The following is a 19927-nucleotide window of genomic DNA, read 5'->3' as shown; positions in this document are numbered from 1 at the left end:
TATATCATAACCTCAAAATATGTTTTTTTTAAATAAGTGAAGCAGAATACTAGTGAGCCTTAATTCCCAGGTAACACTCCTGCTGTTAACAAAAGGAAGAGAGGGGACTTCTACCCCTGAATCTGACACCACCCACAGCTGCACTGGACTGCCTTGGACCCTCTCTCCCAATGTCCCACAGCACTCTGTGTTACTGGGTCAGAACCTCAGCATAAAGACCCCACCGGGACCTCTTCCCACACACATGGTCCTCATTCAGAAGGAACAGTGGAGGTTCCCTGGGCCTGCTGCCACACTGCACCCTACCTTCCTGTGTGCAAACCCCCCACCCCCTCCTCTCATGTGAAGATCTTCTCCAGCCCATCCATGTCTCTCCCAATTCCTCCATGGAGATGGCTCCTCTCCACATCACCCCCAGATCTCTAGAGCAAGGCTTTGAACCTCCATGATAGGGCTGGTCAAACTCTACTTCATTCCAATGTTACCTGTGGCCAGGGAAGCCACAGACTTCATAGAATCATGGCTTCCACTATTCTCCGGTGGGTATGGGTAAGTGTGGGAAGGGTAAAGACATGGAATTATGGAGACTCTATACACAGGATCTTGGGATTACTTTTAACCAACAGTGTATAGACCAGGTTGGTGGGCACCTCAAAAGTGACTCTGTCCCTGAGGTTTGGACACTACTCCCAAAAAAGTAGACACTCAGTGGCCACAGCCAAGAAGGTATGTCTTCAAGGGTGATAGTGACTTCACAGTATGAGCCATGGTGAAACTTCGCCTACACCTTGTGAATAACAGTCACCTTAGTCCAGGAGAAAGAACTGCGTCCAGGGTGTCTTATAAGCAAAGAGGACACAGATTCTCAGGGCATTTTCAGCCAAAATACATCTCCTGAGTACTTTTTATATGCCAGACACTGAGGGGAAGACATAAGCAATGGAGCCGTTACTCAGGATCCCTTGACAGACCCGGGGAAAATGTGATCCTGGGGGTCAGCAGGATTAGCAGAACCTTCACGCTCTTTTCTAGCCTCTAGGCTAGGATATGTGACCCTGCAGCTGCCAAAAGACCATCTGGGGACAGGAGAGGCATAAAGATAACTTGGCAACTTGTCTGATTGCTTGCCCAGCTTAAGTCCCCTCTACTACTTAGTTTTGCATTACTGTGACAAAATGCCAGGGACAATAAACTTAAAGGGAAAAAAGGTTTATTTTGGCGGTTTTCAGAGGTTTTTCATCCACAGTCACTTGGCTCTGTTATTTGGAGCCTATAGTTGTGCAAGACATGTCAGGAATACATGGCAGAAGAGGCCTGTTTACCTCTTAGAAACCAGAAAGTAGAAAGAAGCAATGATCAGAGTCACAATGGCTCCTTCAAGGGCATATCCTAACCTCACTTCCCTCTACTAAGCTGTACTTCCTAAAGGTGTCACCATCCCATAAAATACTGTCACTGGTAGAGACCAAGACTTAGCCTATGAGCCTTGAGGGACATTTCAGATCCAAGCCATATTACCCCTACCTTGGAGGACATTTCTAATCCACATCACAGAACACACACACACACACACACACACACACACACACACACACACACACACACACACACACACCTTTGGTGGCCATCTTTCTTCTCAGGTTGGAATTTTCAGAGAAAGTTGAACCTGAAAGTGGCAAGGCGCAGGGGTCACTGGGAGATCCTTACAGTCAGATGCCATGGACACAAAGCACATGCAGGAGACTAAACTTGAGGCAGACCCAGGTCTCAGAATAGCCCAGCCCTTTAAATGGCTTCTCTGAGGTTTGGGACAGCTACCAAGAAGCCCAGTAGCCATAGCATCCAAATGGCCCAGGTGTTAGGCTGGTGTCCAGAAAGGACTCTAAGTAGTTATCTGAATGAAACTGCCAAAAGTGATAGGAAAGTATTGTCTTAGATCATTAGTGGCGACACTGGTGCTCTCAGGCCACCACACCTCTGCAGAGGTGACATCCCTGAGGCTCTTAGTTTAGTGGCATGTGAACTGAAATGATGCTCAGTGACTCAGAGTCCCCAGTCACTCAATCCTATCACTTTCTTGCTGGCCTTTGATTGGGAAGGTTACCTTACTGGAAGGAGTGGCTGGTTTGATGGGTTAGCCAAAATCTTCCATAGCTGTCACCATTACTGCCTATGAAGCCTACTGAGGACAGAGCATGTTCAAGCAGCCCTAGGGTCTCCCAAGCCTGACCCTCTTGGTAAATGAACCCTTGGCCTTCTCCCCACTGCCACGGAGAGCATCTCCTCTTGTCCTAGACACTACCCCCCATCCTCTTCTTCCCTCTGGACAGATAACTGTGGAGCCTGGTCTGTGCCGAATATGAGAAGATCTTTTCTTTATCCTTAAAGGGAAATCCTGTCAAAATATGACGTGTTGCCCAAGTTAAGGTTGAGCCTGGATCCTGACTTCCTAGGGTACCATCTGCTTGGAGGTGCTGATCAGGAGAGCCCTGCATCCTGATTCCTCTCCCACTGCCCAACAGGTCTCTCACTGATGGCCATGTTTCAGACATGAACATCACCTTGGGTGTAAGCCATTAACTCTACTGACTTCTAAATGATGGCTCCAGAAGCATTGGAATTCCCTGGCTTTCCATGAAGTCTGCGTCTCAAGGTATTTAGATTCTTCTTTCTCAGGAGCCTCAGACCCTGAAGTTCTGGGATGTCCTGTGATCAGATTAAAGCCAGTTATTGGCCAGCTCAGGCCTGTGCTCTTAACGGTTCAGTGACTTTTCCAGCCCCATCTGACACTGTGCCCAGGAAGCCTGAGTTATGGCATCTTCCAAAGGACATTTTACAGACTGGCTATCCGCCATGAGAGAAAGATGCTTTCCAGTCCCAAGCCTTGGTCTGACCAATAACAAGAGCCTCTGGGTGCTAGTGGTCCCTGCTGGGAATACCGAATCATCATAGCTAAGCCTGTCTGGAACAGTTTTCAATGACAGATGTCCAAATCCACCAGAATCACTAGGCCTCGATACACACAGCCAAGGCCACTCCATAACTCTTTACATCTGTAGCTCCTCTCTCTCCTCCCTGCCTTCCAAACCAGTCATCTGGCCAAGCACCCAGTTTTTCATGTTGCCTGGAAAGCAACAGGAAGCAGAAAATCCCCAACTTTCTTCATCTGTTGCGTCTCATTCCCTTCTCTCCCGTTGGTTCCGGTGCCAACAGGAACTGTCGCAGCCTTCTCGGTTCCACTGAGGACTCCAAGCCCTCTTTTTCTTCCTCTTCCCTTTCCCTCCTTCAACTTCTCTCAAGTTTTCCTTTTTTCTTCTACCGTATACAGGTAATTGTGAGCCGGAGGGAAAGCCCTGGAGTATTCAGTTCCAAGCACTCCGCAGCAGTTCTCAGGAGGGCACAAAGGATCGAGGTGAATGTCACATTGAGTACGCTCCAGCTGCACCTGCTGCTGCCCCGGCCCCTCCGGTTCATCGGGGGGTCACCAGGCGCTCGCAGATTCTCGGATGGCAAGGAGTGCTACTATGTTTTCAGTTCACAGTGAGATTAAATCTACAACGTTTGACCCGTCTAATTTATTTTGTGGCTGACAGAGCAAGGAGAGCCCATAAGAAGCCCTGGATTCATTCTCCCCTCAAACAAAACACCATGGAATCTGAAGGAAGCCGTCGCACCTGGGTGCTTCATTCTGGGCCCAGACACGCAAACGGATGTGTAAGGATCATCAGAAAACAGGGCATAGGCCACGGTCCAGCAGCCCTGGAGTTGGTGCCCTACCCCTTGAACTACAGACTTGAGTTGATTCCCAAGGGCAGCGTGTTGGCCTGTTTGGGCTTGAGCGTTAACTCAGTCCACTGACCTAATGTTGACCTGATGCAAAGTCAGACTGATCATTCTAATTTGGGTGACTACTGTTCCTTTTGTTCCTATATCATCTTCCTACCTTGTGGCCAAGCCACCTCATCACCATCAGTCAAAGCTATCCTGCCTCCTCTTTCCCATCCCGCCCCTCCCTCCCAGGTAAGAAAGTGCTTGAAAATGGTATCGATTTTTTTTTTAATTAAGCTGCAGTTTATTCTTCTCAACTGAACAGCTCCAAGAGACACAGGCTTGGTCCTGAAATCATAGATTGGACCTCAACAAATAGGTACTGGCATGTACAGGCTGAGCTGGGGGCCTGGATGTAGGCCATGACCCCTTAGACATCCTGAAACTTACCTTGGAGGTCAGAGTAAAGCTTTGGTAACAGGGAGACCAAAGAGTCTGGTACTAAACGAGCAAGGGGGGCTAGGCTGGAAGGTGGGGAACAGCATAACCTTTAGGTCAAGCAGGGTTTCTGGGTCCTGGGATCACTGCACAGATGTGTGGAGCATGAGTGTGTTCAGACAGCTGCAGAGACTTCTACAGGCAATGGAAAGGCAGAAAGAGTAGCCATCATGAGTCCCATAGAGAAAGGCAGTGAAGGAGCCATGTCTACTTCTAAAGGTCACCTGTGAGTCCCTTCAACAACTGTGACATAAGAAGAGTCATAATGAGGTCTGATGGGCCATGGACACTGACCTCTCCAACAGGAGGCTGGGGAGGAGCTCCTGCCAGTGGATGGGGACCAATAGATGTTGGGTGAGGTGTAGAAGGGAGAAGAGGCCTGCCACAATGTGGTAAGGGATGCGAATCACTTGGAGATACACCTCAGTTCCTGTGGGCAGAGGTCAGGGTGGCTCAAGACAAAATCGAAGAGGTGGGGCTTCAGTGAAGTCCAGGAAGGGCAGGACAGTGTGTGTCATTAGAAGAAGAGGGTGACAGAGTAGACAACGAGAACTCCTAGGCTTTGCTGAAAATTGGCAGAGTCACTTTATGTTGATTTAGTCAACCTCCTGGGCAACCAGATGAAGCAGAATTGCTTTGTCCTGCATCTCACAGACAAGGCTAGAAGGCTAAAAGAGGTGGAAGCATTCACTCACAGTAACATAGTAAAACTGTGGAGGTCTTGGAGTGGGCATGGTGGTGTGGCTTACCCCTGTATCCAAGAGCCAAAAGCCAGAGAATCATAGGCTCAAGACAAGCCTGGGCTACAGCAAGAACTATGAATCGGTGAGTCAATCTTTACAAAGCAATGGAGGCGAATTCTATATTTATTCCTGATTCTAGGCCTTGGGTTCTCAAATACCTCCAGACCATCCAAGTACATATTCCAAACATGAATTCAGAGTTGGGAACTTATATCTGTGGTATCCTTCCCCTGTGCACTGTGTCCCCAGGAATAGACCTGTCAGGCATAGAAGTGGCTGAATCAGACCCTTCTCAGCCCTAGCCTCAGGGTTCCAGGCTCATGCACAGGCACTCTGAGAACACTGTGGATAACATGAGCTACAGCCCATGAACTGGTGCTCTGCTGAGATGCATGTTTCCCCTGAGACCCACACGTGAATCTCAGCCCAGGCTGGGGAGCACCGTGTATTAATTATAGCACATGATTATGACATTCCACTCAGGGGCAGCCTGGAAATGAAGGCCACCACGTTCTGTCCCCAAGGCCATTCCTCAGGCTCATATTTTTCACCTGAAGTCATGTCTAAGGGATGAAATTAAAGGCAGATCAGCCTATGCACTGGTTGGCATTCAGCAGTAGAGAGGCCCTGCTATTACTGGCCCATCTTTAAAATGCTGATCTGTGAACTAGAAGACAGAACAAGAGCCCAGAAGCAGCCAACCCAGGGATGTCCTTGGAACTGCATGCTCTAAAGACAGTCTGGACACACACACAAACACACACACACACACACACACACACACACACACACACACACACAAACACACACACGGGGGGGAGAGAGAGAGAGATACACAGAGATATGTACACAGAAACACACACAGAGAGAGAGACAGACAGACAGAGACAGATGTGTGTGTATACACACACACACACACACACACACACACATACACACACCAGAACATCCTCACTAAGGATTTGCACAGACATTCCTTAGATCACTTATTCCTAGTCAGTCAAAGAGTAAGAACAACCCAGACTGCTCATCAACTGATGAGGAGATAATCAAAATGGAGAAGGTATCAATAATCCACAATGAATGGTCACTTGGCAACAGACAGGCACAATGTGCCAACCAGCCAGAATGAGAATGAACTATGGAAACGATATTCTCTGTGGAAGCAGCCAGAAACCCAAGACTACACATCATGGAATTTCATTTACATGGAATATAGAAAATGAACGAGTCCATAGAGACAGGAGGGGTTTCACTTCTGTTTACCATGAACTGGAAAGAGAGAGGATACAAAGTATCCAGCAAATTAGAAAGGTTTCTTTTGGGCTGACAGAAATGTTCTAGAATATTCTTTTTTAATTCTCAGAATTGTATACTTTTAAATAATCATACCTGGGGCTAGGCCCTAGCCCCACTAGATGGCCTTTCACATGGTTAGGCCTGGCCCTGTCTTTTCATGTTCTGAGGCTTCTGGATCCTTTGAGGTCAATCAGAATTTGTGTCTGGGCTTTGTCCAGAGGGGAAACAAATTTAGGACTGGATTAGAAGGAGGGACTGTGCCTGTTTGGGTGGCACCTAACAGTGCCTGGCAACCATGGCATTTGTGAAAATGCTCATCTCCAGGGCTTATTCACAATCTGCTGTTTGGAGGCAAAGGACAGCTGAGAGCTTCCAGGCGGGTATCCTACAACCTGCCGTAACCTGGCAGATGCTTCTGGCTAGAGGTCCTTAGCCCACATAGTAAAAAAAATGTTCTATGAGATTTGGAAAAACCTCTGACTCTTCTGTAAGTCCTGACTTGAAAGGAATCCAGTTTCTTCCCATGTGTCTACCTCCCCAAAGAGGGAGGAGGGAAAGAAGAAAGGTAGGAAGGGGGAACAGGAAGGAAGAGAGGGGGAAGGAAGGGAGGCAAGGAAGAACGGCAGAAAAGAAAGGAGGACCATTCAGGAAAAGTAAGACCTTCCTGCCCACTTCTCCCCTTCATACAGACACTCAAATCCATCTCCCTACAAAGCAGCTGTCACCCAGACCACTTCAGAGAGGTGGAGCCCAGGGCTATGAATTCTAGCAACTGCTCTGAAGCTGTGTGAAGTACAAGTCCAGGAAAGAAGACCCAGGAAGTCAGGGATGCAGGTCTGTGGCCCCATACCTTTCCCTTTTATCAGATGCACTGACCAAGAGGCCAGCATAGCAGGGTCAGGACCAACACACTGAACTTCTGAATTAGCGGAGATTAAGAGGCTCAGAAAGGACTGGTTTTCTAGTAAAAGAGAGTTCAAGATCCTAACTAGAAGAGAAAAGAAAGGACGATCGCTCATTCCTCCCATTTTCAGGTTGTGAACTGACACCCTCTGGCCTTATTTGCTTTGATGGTGTGTTTTCCCAGCACTTGGCTTTGATGTCATTAGAAAGACGAATGGAATGCAGCCACTTACCTTGTATTCATGATAAAACGACAAACCTGTAGAATGTACGAGGTCCATTTGCCCAAAGCTTCGTGCTCCCAGTTATGGGCTGTAGACCTGTGAATGGACAGAATTAAGGGGAGAGTTTATATTGATGGCCATTGAAACAGCCCGAGCACACTCTACACAGGTCATAATGGCGGCCACCTAGGAAATGCCCTTGCTTTGAATCATCTCCTTCACCATCCCACCAAAAGAGAATTCTTCCTCTCCTATGACTCACCATGTCTCTTTTGTGCTGCTCAAAATCCTTCAGGACCAGCGTTAGGAGAAATCAATATCAATCAATCTTTTTTTCTTTCTTCTTCAGTGATGCTCTCACGTAGCACAGGCTGCTCTTGAGCTCCCAACTCCCTATGTAGCTGAAGGTGACCTTGAACTCCTGATTCCCGTGCTTCCATTCTTTGTGTGCCTCTGTACTTCAAAAACACCAGAACTATTTCTGAAGTGGGGCGGGGGGGGGCAGGGAATTCGTGAATCCTCACAAAATCATGTGAAGTATACTGACATGTTTCTCCTAAGTCTATTCCATTCACAGTCCCAGATCCCTAAAGTCTCAGCCAGCTACACCTGCTCTCCCGCCATGAGCAAATCAAGATAGAAGGCTGTGGGTGAATGAATGCAGACATTTTGGCTTCTTCAAAGAAACCTCCAGCCTAGGCTGGGACTTTGAAGCCCCTAGAAGGAGCTGTGAAGAGCGAGTTCTGAGCACTGAGCTAAGTGTTCTTCACTTTTGCCAGTGGGACAAAAATGCCTGATATGAGGCTTAAACAGTTTACTTCAGCTCATGTTTTCAGAGGTGCAATCCATGATCACACGGCCACATGGCCCATAGCACCTGTCCAGGTAGAACATCATGGCAGGACGTTCACAGTGAAGCAGAGCCACTCAGCCCTCAGAGGATAGATACAGAGAGAGAATGTCCCCTTCAAAGACATACCTCAGTGACTACTTCCTCCAACCACACCCCACCTCTGAGCGTCTACCACCTCTCAATAATGCCACCGTTAAATCATGAATCTGTCAATGGAATCCGTTGATGTTAGCGTCCTCGTGATCCTAAAGCTCCACCGGCTGGAGTTCTCAGTGTGGAAGCCCTTTGACGGAATGCTTCCTTCCCAAGTCACAACCATAGCAAGGGGTAATTCATGTAAATCTGCCCCAGTTCTTGGTAAACAACCGGGTGGAAGAGACAGGTGGTGTGGAGGATGGGCAGGTCACGACTGTGAAATGGAACAAAATGACTGTGGCAGGCTGGAAATCGCAGAGCCTAAGGGAAAGGTAAGAGGCTGTCTGTGGAAAGGAGGCTGTGAGTCTGAATGTGGAACGACGTCCTGTGAGAGCCAGGTGGGGAGAAGAGAACACCTTCACACAAAGACGCTGTGAGCTAAGTAGCACTTAGGAGCCTTGAAACAAAAACTGTGCTGGGAAAACCATCTGACTGTGGAGATGTCCAGCCTTATCAAGTGAAAGAAGTGACTAGTTCTCCAACCGGGGTGGGGGTGAAGAACGGGGCTGGGGCGCTCAACAGTGTGGGGGAAGGAGTTCCCACTGTCACATCCCAGCCCTGACCCACATCGCGGAAGGCCAGGGTGTTCCCTGAAACAGACATCAGGACTCATGGAAGGCACTGCCCCATGTTACCCCGATGGATGCCAAGGCCACAGTGCCAGGCACTACTCTCAGTATGTCATCTGTACTGTCTCATTCACCATGGCCCAAGAAGGGTTTTATTGTTCTTACGTCCACTTTGCATGTGAGGAAATAAAGGTCAGAGAGGAGAGTTAACCAGGTCCAGGTGGTCCCGCCCACAAATGGTAGAGCCAGGATCCAAACTCAGAGGGCCCAGTGCTGACCTCCTCTTAACAAGCAGTTGAATCAATACTTATTGGTGTGATGGTTAACCAATGATCCTTCTTTCTCTCTCTATTGATCCGAAAGCTCTTCATTAGGGTGTGACCTCCATGTTGACCCCTTGCTGACAACCCTAGATGAAGCAGGCACTCATTCAAGAGGAAACCTAGGGCCTGTTCTATCCAGCATCTCAGGTTGTCACTTGGAGGGTAGAAGGCAGTCTTTCCGTTTTCATCTTTGCACCTCCAGGGGGGAAGCATCCAATTGTAGCAGCACCCTGAGCAACAAACACAATGCTGAAAGATCTTGGGAGACACTGCACCTTGGACACACGCAGACCTTGCCCAAACAGCACGCCCTGCTTTGCATCCTGCCGTTAAACTGTCACAGTAAGAGATAAATAAAAGTCCCAGTGTGCTGTTTGGCAATTAGCAATTATCTCTCGGGCTCTTTGGTAGCCACACACGGCTCTATAATTGTGAGATTAAAAAGCTATAATTCACATGGTTGGCTATAAGTGTGTGGCTATCTTGCTATGACAAAGCAATTACCCAAGAGTCATTAGCCTCATAAAGTAATCTGCAATTGTATGTAAATAATGATTATGTGGCTGACAAATGCTATATTATTGACCCTTAAAACAAATATCAAGATTTATCTTTTCATATGACCGTAAAACATACACAGGGCCTACGTTACACATCTTAGGCCTCTTGGGTGGGGTTTGCTATAAGTTAATAGGGCATGGTGAAGATTTGCATGGAACTCTGGAATCTGCAAACTGTACCGAAGTGTTTTTCCTAACGGCCCTATACAGTTATGGTCTGAAGAAACAAATCCTCCATGTTTTACAAGGGAGGCGTTTGAGGCTCAGAAAGGTTAAGTGACTCTTATAAACACATGTGACATTCCTTCCTCATTAGTCCTTAAATACGGGACAGATGCAGGCCTATCTCCACCCACACCTACCAAAGGCTCCCAGCCTGGTGCCCTGGACTTAGCAGCCTTTACAGCAGTGATTCTCAACCTTCCTAATGCTGCGGCCCTTCACTGCAGTTTCTCATGTTGTGATTCCCCGACCATAAAAATATATTGTTGCTACTTCATAACTGCAATTTTGCTACTACAATGAATTGTAATGTAAATATCTGATATGCAGGACATCTAACATGTGACCCGTGTGAAAGCATTGTTTGACACCTCCCCCCACCCTAGGAGTCATGACACACAGGTTGAGAATCCCTGCTCTAATGACTGCTGAACTCTAGCCATGCCAATGACATAGCTAAACCACTCTCCAATGATGATCTCATCTCCCAAAACTGAAAGCTACTGGATACCTCAACTGTGCCTTATTGTCTTCACAGCAAAGTTGGCCAAAGGTCATAATTCTTTCCTTGTGTCTAGACAGAGCCAAGTGGTCATTTGAAAATGCGAGGTTAAGACTGCTCAGATGGGGGCTGGAGATTTAGCTCAGTGGTAGAGCGCTTGCCTAGGAAACGCAAGGCCCCAGCTCCGAAAAAAAAAGAACCAAAAAAAAAAAAAAAAAAAAAGACTGCTCAGATGTCGTGCTTCACTGTCTACCATGAGAATGAGAGTGCTTGCCTCAGTTTGACTAAGAAATACTATCACAAATACAGGAGCTCCCCATAGGGTTTGTTGGCCTGTGGAAGCAGATTTCCTGAGTCTCTCACGACTATGTTTGCAGAGTCTTTAGAGAGAAACAAGGTGGATTCTTCCTGCTATGAATGGTTCTAGAACTGAGAGGAGCCTGGCTTTACTTGATTTCTTCCCCCCTTTAACAAAAAAAAAAAAAAAAAAAGGCATGCACGAGTTGCTATGAGTAAACCGTGGCCTTGGGCCCCTGATTATGAGTGAGCTGAGCCTTTGCAAGGGGTGTGTGTGTATGTGTGTGTGTGTGTGTGTGTGTGTGATATCTGTGACCCTGGGGTCCTAGGTCTGAGAAAGCTATGACCTTGGGCCTCTTATCTGTAAGCAGGCTGTAGACCTGGCCCTTCAGCATTGGCCAGAAAGCTGCACTCCTTTCCTAAAGGCCAGGCATAGAGCCCACTTAAGAAGAGCTGAGGTCTCAAAAAGAGGTAATACTAGCATTTTGTCTAAGTTCCACCCCACAGTTACCTGGCAACAGTCAGGTATGCCTGACACTATAAAGGGGTCTGTTTGCCCCCTCCCCTCCTCTTGTTCTCTTACTCTCTTACCCTCTTCCCCCTTTGTCCCTTCTCTCCTCATTCCCCTCCTCCCCCTCTTTCCACATGCTCATGGCTGGCCTCTATTCCTCTCTCTGTTTCTCTGTCTCTGTCTCTCTGTCTGTCTGTCTCTCTCTCTCTCTCTCTCTCTCTCTCTCTCTCTCTCACACACACACACACACACACACACAGAGAGAGAGAGAGAGAGAGAGAGAGAGAGAGAGTTCTAAACCAGTCTGTAGGTAAATGGGTTGCTCTAAGGAAGCCATGTTCCAAGTGGACCAACCTCTGAGTGGCATCTTGGCCACATGAATTTGGTCTGTAACCACAAAATCACCTCTACTTAGCAACTTCTCCATGAGCATTCATTCACACATACTGGGGGGAGGACAATGACTAAATTTCCTTTCCTTGATGCAAAGCAAAGAAAGTCTTCTAGCTTCCTTCCAGGGTCTTCCCTGAAAGACCACCCCAGGCTCCTTATTCACCCTTTCTATGTTTCCCAAGTTTGTCCCAAGACCCCAAGAACCAAAAGCCTTCTGGGTGATAGAAGGATTCTGGTAGGGCATGGGGTGCTATTCTAATATAGCAGCCATTACTAGAATGTCTCTATGTCGGTCAACTGCGTCCCTTGTAGATTTTTACCAATCCAGTCATCTGAATTGATCATGAAAGGAAGGTACTGATGAAGATTTTAGAGTCTTCCATTCCCCAAGATAATAAGGGGAGAGAGAGAGAGAGAGAGAGAGAGAGAGAGAGAGAGAGAATGAATATGAGATTGACACCAGGACTGACTAGAGCCATCAAAATATTTGTTTAACATCTGCTTCAGTCAGGATGTCTGGAGCTGGCCACAATTGGTGGCATTGTTCCCAAGCTAATCTCAGGGACTTGCCCCTTTCTGTACTTTTAATTGACTTGCCCTACAGGTAAATACATGGGGCCTTTTCAGTGCAGACACCCTGTGCACGGGTATTCCTCCACGCCCCAGAGTCTTTGTGTGTCAAGCGAAAGGTACTCCAGACCCCTGGAGTCCAAAGTAGTTAATTAACGGAAATCAAAGGCGCTTTTGTTGCCTCCCCAAACCCTCCTCTCTTCTCCAGATGGGGACAGATTCACTGACGATTTAGTTCCATTTCTGAGAATGGTTTCTCAGGTTTCCCTTGTCGGTGACTAGAAAGGGCCAGGTGCCATCAAGGACCCTGCTCCTGGGATTCTGCCAAAGACCGAATCAAAGGAGACAGACAGAACCTCGCTTCAGTAACCTGGGACCTGACCAGCAGAATGAGCCATTTGGTTGGGGCAAATGTTGGGGCGATGTTTCGGTGGCATAACCAGCAGAGAACAGTGCTGGGGTATAGAGTTAGGGCTTGCTAGATGACCTCAAAAGATGCTGTCCATGGAGGAAAACAGAGAAGACAAGCTCTCACCCATCCACCAGAGACACCAAGCCAGCACAGTCTGCAGGCACCGCAGTGAAGTCTTTTCTGGTGATCTCACTAGATTTCGTTGGGTCAGGGTGGGTGGGGGTCTAAGAAATCTATTATAGAAAGAAGCTTCACAGAGGTCATCTTTATGGGGGTCAGCCAAGTCCAAGTGAAGCAAAAGCCATTCTAAAGCCCAGCTGGTAAAGAGAAAAATTAGGGCTGGGATGTGATTCAATTGGTAGTGTTTGCCCAGCAGACTCAAAACCCTGGGATCAGTTCCCAACAGCACATAAAGCCAGGAATGATGATGCAGGACCATGATCCTAGCGCTTGGGAGTAAGGACAGAAGAACCAGAAGTTAGGTTATGTTTGACTCTACATAGGGAGTTCAAGACTGGTGCCAGCCTCTTAGATTTCCAGCACTAGAAACAGGAGGCTCCTAATTAGAATGCTAGCCTAGGCTATATAGTTTCTCTCTCTCTCTCTCTCTCTCTCTCTCTCTCTCTCTCTCTCTCTCTCTCTCTCCACACACACACACACACACAACTAGTACTGAGTAGTAGAAGGCAGGTCATGGTTTCTAAGCAACATAAAACATGTCAGAGAACCTTGGTGGACTGTACAGCCTGGACCCCAGGAGAAGATCCTCACACACTGGGTCTAAATGAATGACCCTGAGTCCCTGCCTGGCAGATATTTTCCAGGGGAAGAACTGATTCCAGTGGACCAAGGAGGAAGAGAAGAATCGTCATTAGTTGGCTCAGTACTGCCCAGATGGGATTAAACCCAAGCCTCTAGAACATGCAATTTCCCTAAGGAATCACATGGCTCCTTGCAAAAAGCTGGCAAGCAGCCTTTGGAGCTTGAAGGAGACAGTTTTAAAAATGAAAGGTGGTTCTGCTTCATACAGTGCGTAATGAGGTGCCAGGGTTTATTTTAATGCTGAGAACAGAGCATAAGCTGAAATAGATTTGAGAATATTTTCAAAAGCAGTGGCTGCTTAGAGAGTGCTCACAGACGGTCTGGAGCAATGTATAGTGGAAGGGGAAGGACAAGGCAGCATCCTGGGCAAGCTGAGGACGGGAGCTCTAACCTGTCCTCCTCTCCTGTCCCCTGTTGCCAGCCCACAGCATACTTTAGCCATAGAATCTGTATGTCTGTCAATCAGTGTAGGTTGGCTTTGAAGTATCTAAAATTCCACTACTTAAAAATACTTAAAAGTCACAGTTTTGGTGAATTATTTACATGGGGTACCTTGGTCCAGGCTTTTTCCGAAGTGTGTGAGGATAAAGAGTTTGGAGGACAGCTGGAAGGCTCAGTGGGTACAGAACATGCCTTACACCGGCACCCTGGCATGTGTACTTCTGCAGTCAATATAGCCACAGTAATAATAACCCAGAAGGACTACAGAAAGCTCATGGCTGACTGGACCTTTCTGCTTCCAACTGGGCAGGAGCCAGTGGGTATTTTCTGGTCCCATAGCACCAGGGATGAGGGTGGCTCACTTCTCTTCAGGAGCCCAGGTATCAGCAGGGACTCCTGAGGAGCAGCCGAGGACATTGTTTCTTGATTTCCTGCTGGACTAAGTGGAACCCTCCCACCGTGGGATGCCATGGACGGCAGGAGGACACCACTGCTGGCATCGATCTTGTATTTGGAGGGAGTTCAAGACCTGAGTGTGTTCACTTTCGCGTGGAAACACGGAGTCTGCCCACCAGGTAGAGACCAGGAGAGAGAAGCTCTGCGGTTTTATCAGTGCTTGCGGCATAGGCACGAGCGCTCCCTTGTTAGTTCTAAATCCAGCCACTTGGCACGGGCAAATAAGATTTTCTGAAATACAATTCTCAACGGGCTTGGAACACAAATCAAGAAGAAATGAGCAAGAAGTGAATTGAAAACAGAAGCCAACCAAAGATGACAGAGAAATCTCACATAACATCATTTCAAATAGAATTTATGGAGAATTTATAAAACACAGCAAATGACACCTACTGTCCACCAGAGCTGCTGCACTGCCCTGGGCTCCTCAGGCCTACCCCTCGTCTATGGCTCACGAAGATGACATTCGCCACTGTATTTGAGACCCAGTGCCAGGCACAAGTCTCTGCTGACTAAACCCGGCCTTCGCCCCATCCTCCTCCAAACTGGGGTCCATTGAGCATCCCCCAATCCTTTTTCTCTGTGCCACTTTGTCCCTTCCCTTCTTCCAAGCCCACTTTCCATCTATCTCTGCCCTAAGGAACTCCTAAGAACCCGTCTGTTGTCCCAGCATCCTTCAGAGTCCCATCCCTGGAGACTTTTATCCAGCATCTGGAGGAGCAGGTGTCCATGGATGTGTCCAGTAATAACTGTCCTGAGGTCACCTTCTCTTGTCTGCCCTCTGTATGTCAGCTGCCCCTTTAAGCTGCTAACCACCTGAGAGCTGATGTCATCCTATTGGTCCTTATCACATCCCTGGTACTCAGTAAAGATGTATTTGCAAAGCCAGTTAGGCAGTCCAGCCTCTGGCAGAAACGATAGATTCTTTAGCCAGCACTTGCTCCCTCTCCTTGCTCAGGAACAAGTGAATCTCCCCATATCATGGAATTTCTTTCTGAATCCACAGACAGAGGAAAGTGTGTTACATGAACTTTCTAGAAAGTCCTGACTTTGACCTACATTTTTGTCTTTGCCTCTGCCTCACAGGAGTGGCTTGCCTTACAACAGGATAGTCCAGTGGCTATGTCCCCTCCACTCCGACTGCCCTGCTACCCCGAGGGCATAACCACAGCGAGCCTATAGCTGGAAGACATTTATCACAGACTTATGGATGGCTGTATATTTCACGCCTCTCAGTTTCCCAGCTGGGATTCAGAGATTTAAAGACACGGGGAGGGAGGGGGGATGTGTTTTTAAATTTATGAGAGGGCCATTGACTTAATTAATTGTGCCCAAAGAGCACAACCAATTGCAATAAGAATTCTTAAAGGAGAAGGGGACCAGAGGAGGGAGGCCTCTCATGGCTTGTGGCTATGGGAGCTGTTTCTTTATATGGACAGCAGTGCTGAGGGTCTGGCTGGAAGAGATCCTTTCAGAGGGTGAGTGCCCAGGCGACGATGTACCCAAGAGCACCCACAGCATGTCTGCCCCAAAGGCCTCCAAGGAACATGATCCTTTCCAAAGGACAAAACCAAGAACTCATCTATCAGAAACTCATCATGTCAGCCATCTGCTTCCTGATCCCCATCGACTGGCCACTGCTGGGCAGCACCCTATCCTCCCCACTCTTGGAAACACACTAAGAAAAAGTCATGGGTCCATGACATCTACAACCTACACAGCCTGACCTTCTAATTTCACAGATCGGGAAACTGAGTCCCAGAGGCTTTTCCAGGAGAAGCACAAGATAGAGGGATGCCCAGTCTCCCAGGCCCACTCAAGGCTCCTTCCCCTGAGGTGCTTATTTCTTATTTTTAAACTTTCACTTTGCCCAGGAAAAAAAGCGAATAAACATCCATTTTCCTTCAAAATCACACTGGAGATGTTTTTACATACTTAACAGTGGCATCAAAATGGTATTGTTAATATCTTAAGCCCTATTGCTGAACCTGAATGGAGATTTTGAATCAGGAGTGGTGGCCCGAAATTATTCCAGTACTCCAGAAATGGAGGCAGGAAGTTTACTTCAAAACCAAGACAAGCCTCAGCTTCAGGATGAGCCCCTGATTCAGAAGGACAAATAGCAACGGACAGTATCAGTAACTTGGGCATGGTGGCACGCAGCTGTGTGGACACTGCACTTGGGAGGCAGAAGCAGGAAGAGCAAGAGTTTAAAACTGGCTACCGAGCAAATCTCAGGCAGCCTGGGATACATAAAACCCTGTCTCCAATCAGGAACAATAGACAATACACAAGCAAATAAATAAATAGGAAACAAACAAAAAATAAATAAAAAAGAAAGGAAGTGGAAGGAAAGACAGAAGAGGAGTTGAAGGGAGGAGAGAAGGAAAGGAAAAGGGGGAGGGGAGCAATCAAAGGAGGAGAAAAGGAAGGGGGAAAGAGGGAGAGAGGGGAGGAACCATGTACACTGATTACTCTACTAGGAAAACATTTAGCACAAAACAAGTTCAACTCACACCGTGGCTTGAAAGATCGAGTAACCTGATCAATCACCTGGACTCCTCACTTGTTCTTTAAGACTGTTTTAACTTCTCATTTTATTTCTATTATCATTAATGTTCATTTGTTCTCAGAATATACTTTCCACAAGGATAAAGATGTAGCTCTGTTTGAAAGCTCAGAGTGTCTCCATTCCTGGCACTCAGCAGGTACCCAAGAAATCTCATTTGTTTGATTGCATGACGGGTATTCTCTCTCTCTCTCTTTTTTTTTTTTCTCTTTTTTTTTCAGAGCTGGGGGCCGAACCCAGGGCCTTGTGCTTGCTAGGCAAGCGCTCTACCACTGAGCTAAATCCCAACCCCTGGGTATTCTCATGTAATGATTTTCTAGAAGGTTCTAAGACTCAATGTGCTGGGCAATAAGGTTTGCGCGCTTACTAAGTTACTGTTTTGACCAAAGTGTTCTTCAGTGCATCCAAGAGGCTTGATGTATTGAGGCTGTCTGAGGGAACTCACCTTCCGAACATCACTCTACATGTAGGAATGATCCCATTGTCCTTTTGGGGGGCAAATTGATGAATGGTTGGTATCCGGGACCTGCAACCATCTGGGCACCGTTCTTTGTGCATCTGAGTTCAAGACAACCTACTGAAGCAAACAGCTGTTCCCCCAAGGCCTAGAGCAATGGGCAGAGCTGCCTGGGGTACCTGTGCTAGCCACCTGGAGTACAGTTCCTTCCCTTGAGAGCCCCAGGATTCCAGATACATATCTTCTTTGATTAATCCTTATAGCCAATAAACTGGTCCTAAATGATGCTCATCTCCATCTCTAAATCTTTCTGGTTTCAGAGCCAAATTATCTACCATTATCCAACCACCAAGAAGCAGACTACAGCCATAGAGTCCTCCGTTATGTCAATGAGACCTTACATTGGGTGCGTGATGGGCATGGCAGAAGCTCAAATGTGCCCACATGTTGGGCCTGAAGGGCACCATGGATGAGCACACACCATGATCAAAACCCACTGTGATTACCCACTCTAAGATTAGAGGGCAGAGGAGATGAGCAAGAAGGATCCTACCTGGATCAGAGACCAAGGGTTAGACAGGATGATGTCTGTCTCGGTCAGGAATGCAATCGAGATGCTGCTGACTGTGGTTGAGGCAGGAGCCTGGACATACTGTTTGGAGCAGGGTCTTTCTTCCCTCTCTTCCTCCCATCTTCCTCTTTCCCCTTTCCTTCTCACTTTTCTCCAAGCTGTCTCTACATGGGTTTTGCATTTCTGACTCAGGGCTAAGAAGTCAATGAATAGCAAACCAGGGACTGCCCCACTGTGAAAGAGAACAGAGGGGTTTCCTTGTCCAGTCAAGGCCAGGACTAGAGACGGAAGAAGTGGCCGAGTTGGGGCCTGGTTGGATGGGTCTCTACAATCCATCCTCTCCTGGCCAGAAAGGACTTCCCGTTACAAGGTGGGTGTCAAGGTTCTGAGACTATTTGGTGACAGTTAACATGGAAGAAAGCACAGAAATCTTGAGTGTTTGGGATATCCTGATCATTCATTCCTCCCATTTAGGCTCCCTCCTAGGCAACACTTTCTGCAGTCTTAAGAACAGAGGAAGGAAACCACCTGATGGAGCCTAAGCACAGAAGGGAGGAAGCCCACTGGTGCTGCAGGCTCCCTGGAAGACAAAACTGAAGGCTCCCTGGTTTCTTTTGCCTTCTCTGCCCTCTGGTTTAGCCTTCCCCATTCTTGGAAGCATCCCCTCCTTCACTCTCTCTCTCACTTATTTGATAGAGGAGAAAACTGAGGTGCAGAAGATGACTTTGAATGAGGCCCAGGGACCCACCCCAACTCCCCTGCACTCTTTGCAAATTATAAGAAAGCAATAAGGGTCAACCTGAACCACTTAGTTCTGCTTTCCCAGAGGCATGCAAACTTCCTGCTCCAGGCCTTGGTGTCTGTACCCCTCCCCCATGAAATCCTACAGGGTTTTATGCAAATGAACTTTTGAAACTAAAAGAGGTGTTTGTTTGTCCTTCATTCAAAGGCTCCAGATGGGTTTTTATCTCTGCCCTGGCTGGGCACCGCTATCAGATGGCCATGCAAATGGCTCCGCCCGAAATGTCTGGCAGAGAAAGGCCCTGTTTCCAAACACACAGACATTTGCCTGAGCATTTCCCTAGCTTATTTCCCTTTTCCCTACTAAGTAGCTGGGGCATCACAGCTTCTCACCTTTGTGAAGTTCTGACAATGGGCAGATAGCACCCTGGGCCTAGAAGTTTGATTACCTTGGATCCCGGCTGTTAAGAGGGGACCAGTGTGATCTATGTGTCCTTAATGAACAATTCCTAATGTTCACATAGGGGCTTGTAGAGTGTAAGATTTCTCCCTGGCCACCTTCTGAGTCCCAGAATACCACCCCTGGGGGGACAGTTGAGGCTTATGCCACCCACAAAGCATGGGCCTTCTGTCCTGGAAGGGCAGATCCAGGATTCTCATTTTAGTGGCCAGGGACAGTTTCATTTGGATTCCAGCATGAGCCAGCCCAGTCTCATGACCCAGGTATTCTACTTTTGGATCAGAAAAAAACCTGCACACGAGTATTCAGCACAGCTTTAGCCGTAAGTGTTGCAATGAATGAGAAGTTGGCCGTGTTCAAGCAGGGAGCGCTACTTGACTAAAAAGGTTGAATCTGATAGCTGAAATCCAGATGTACTTCAGGCCCTGCTGAGGAGAGGGTCCAGGGTACAGGTAGGGGGCGCTGTACAGAGATGATGAGGGGAGATGACTCGACAAGTGATAGAAGCTGTCCCCACAGTTGTGCAGGTGGCCAAATAAAGGCACATGTGTGCCAGGTTTTATCAAAT

General features: G+C 47.6%; 2 long non-coding RNA genes across 2 annotated transcripts; one reads left to right on the top strand and one right to left on the bottom strand.

The window, feature by feature from the left end:
• Positions 1–1143: 1143 nt before the first annotated feature.
• LOC120099942 (uncharacterized) lies at positions 1144–4468 on the bottom strand. The gene is made up of 3 exons (XR_005499491.1): positions 4219–4468; positions 1616–1666; positions 1144–1324 (listed from the first exon to the last, which is right to left on the bottom strand). It is a non-coding gene; the product is annotated as an uncharacterized LOC120099942 (long non-coding RNA).
• Positions 4469–4574: 106 nt separating this feature from the next.
• On the top strand, positions 4575–12336 carry LOC134485182 (uncharacterized). The gene is made up of 2 exons (XR_010063169.1): positions 4575–5091; positions 6998–12336. It is a non-coding gene; the product is annotated as an uncharacterized LOC134485182 (long non-coding RNA).
• Positions 12337–19927: the final 7591 nt, after the last annotated feature.

This window comes from Rattus norvegicus, chromosome 1 (assembly GCF_036323735.1).
Source record: "Rattus norvegicus strain BN/NHsdMcwi chromosome 1, GRCr8, whole genome shotgun sequence".
Taxonomy (NCBI): domain Eukaryota; kingdom Metazoa; phylum Chordata; class Mammalia; order Rodentia; family Muridae; genus Rattus; species Rattus norvegicus.
This window is presented reverse-complemented; position numbering and strand designations above follow the sequence as displayed.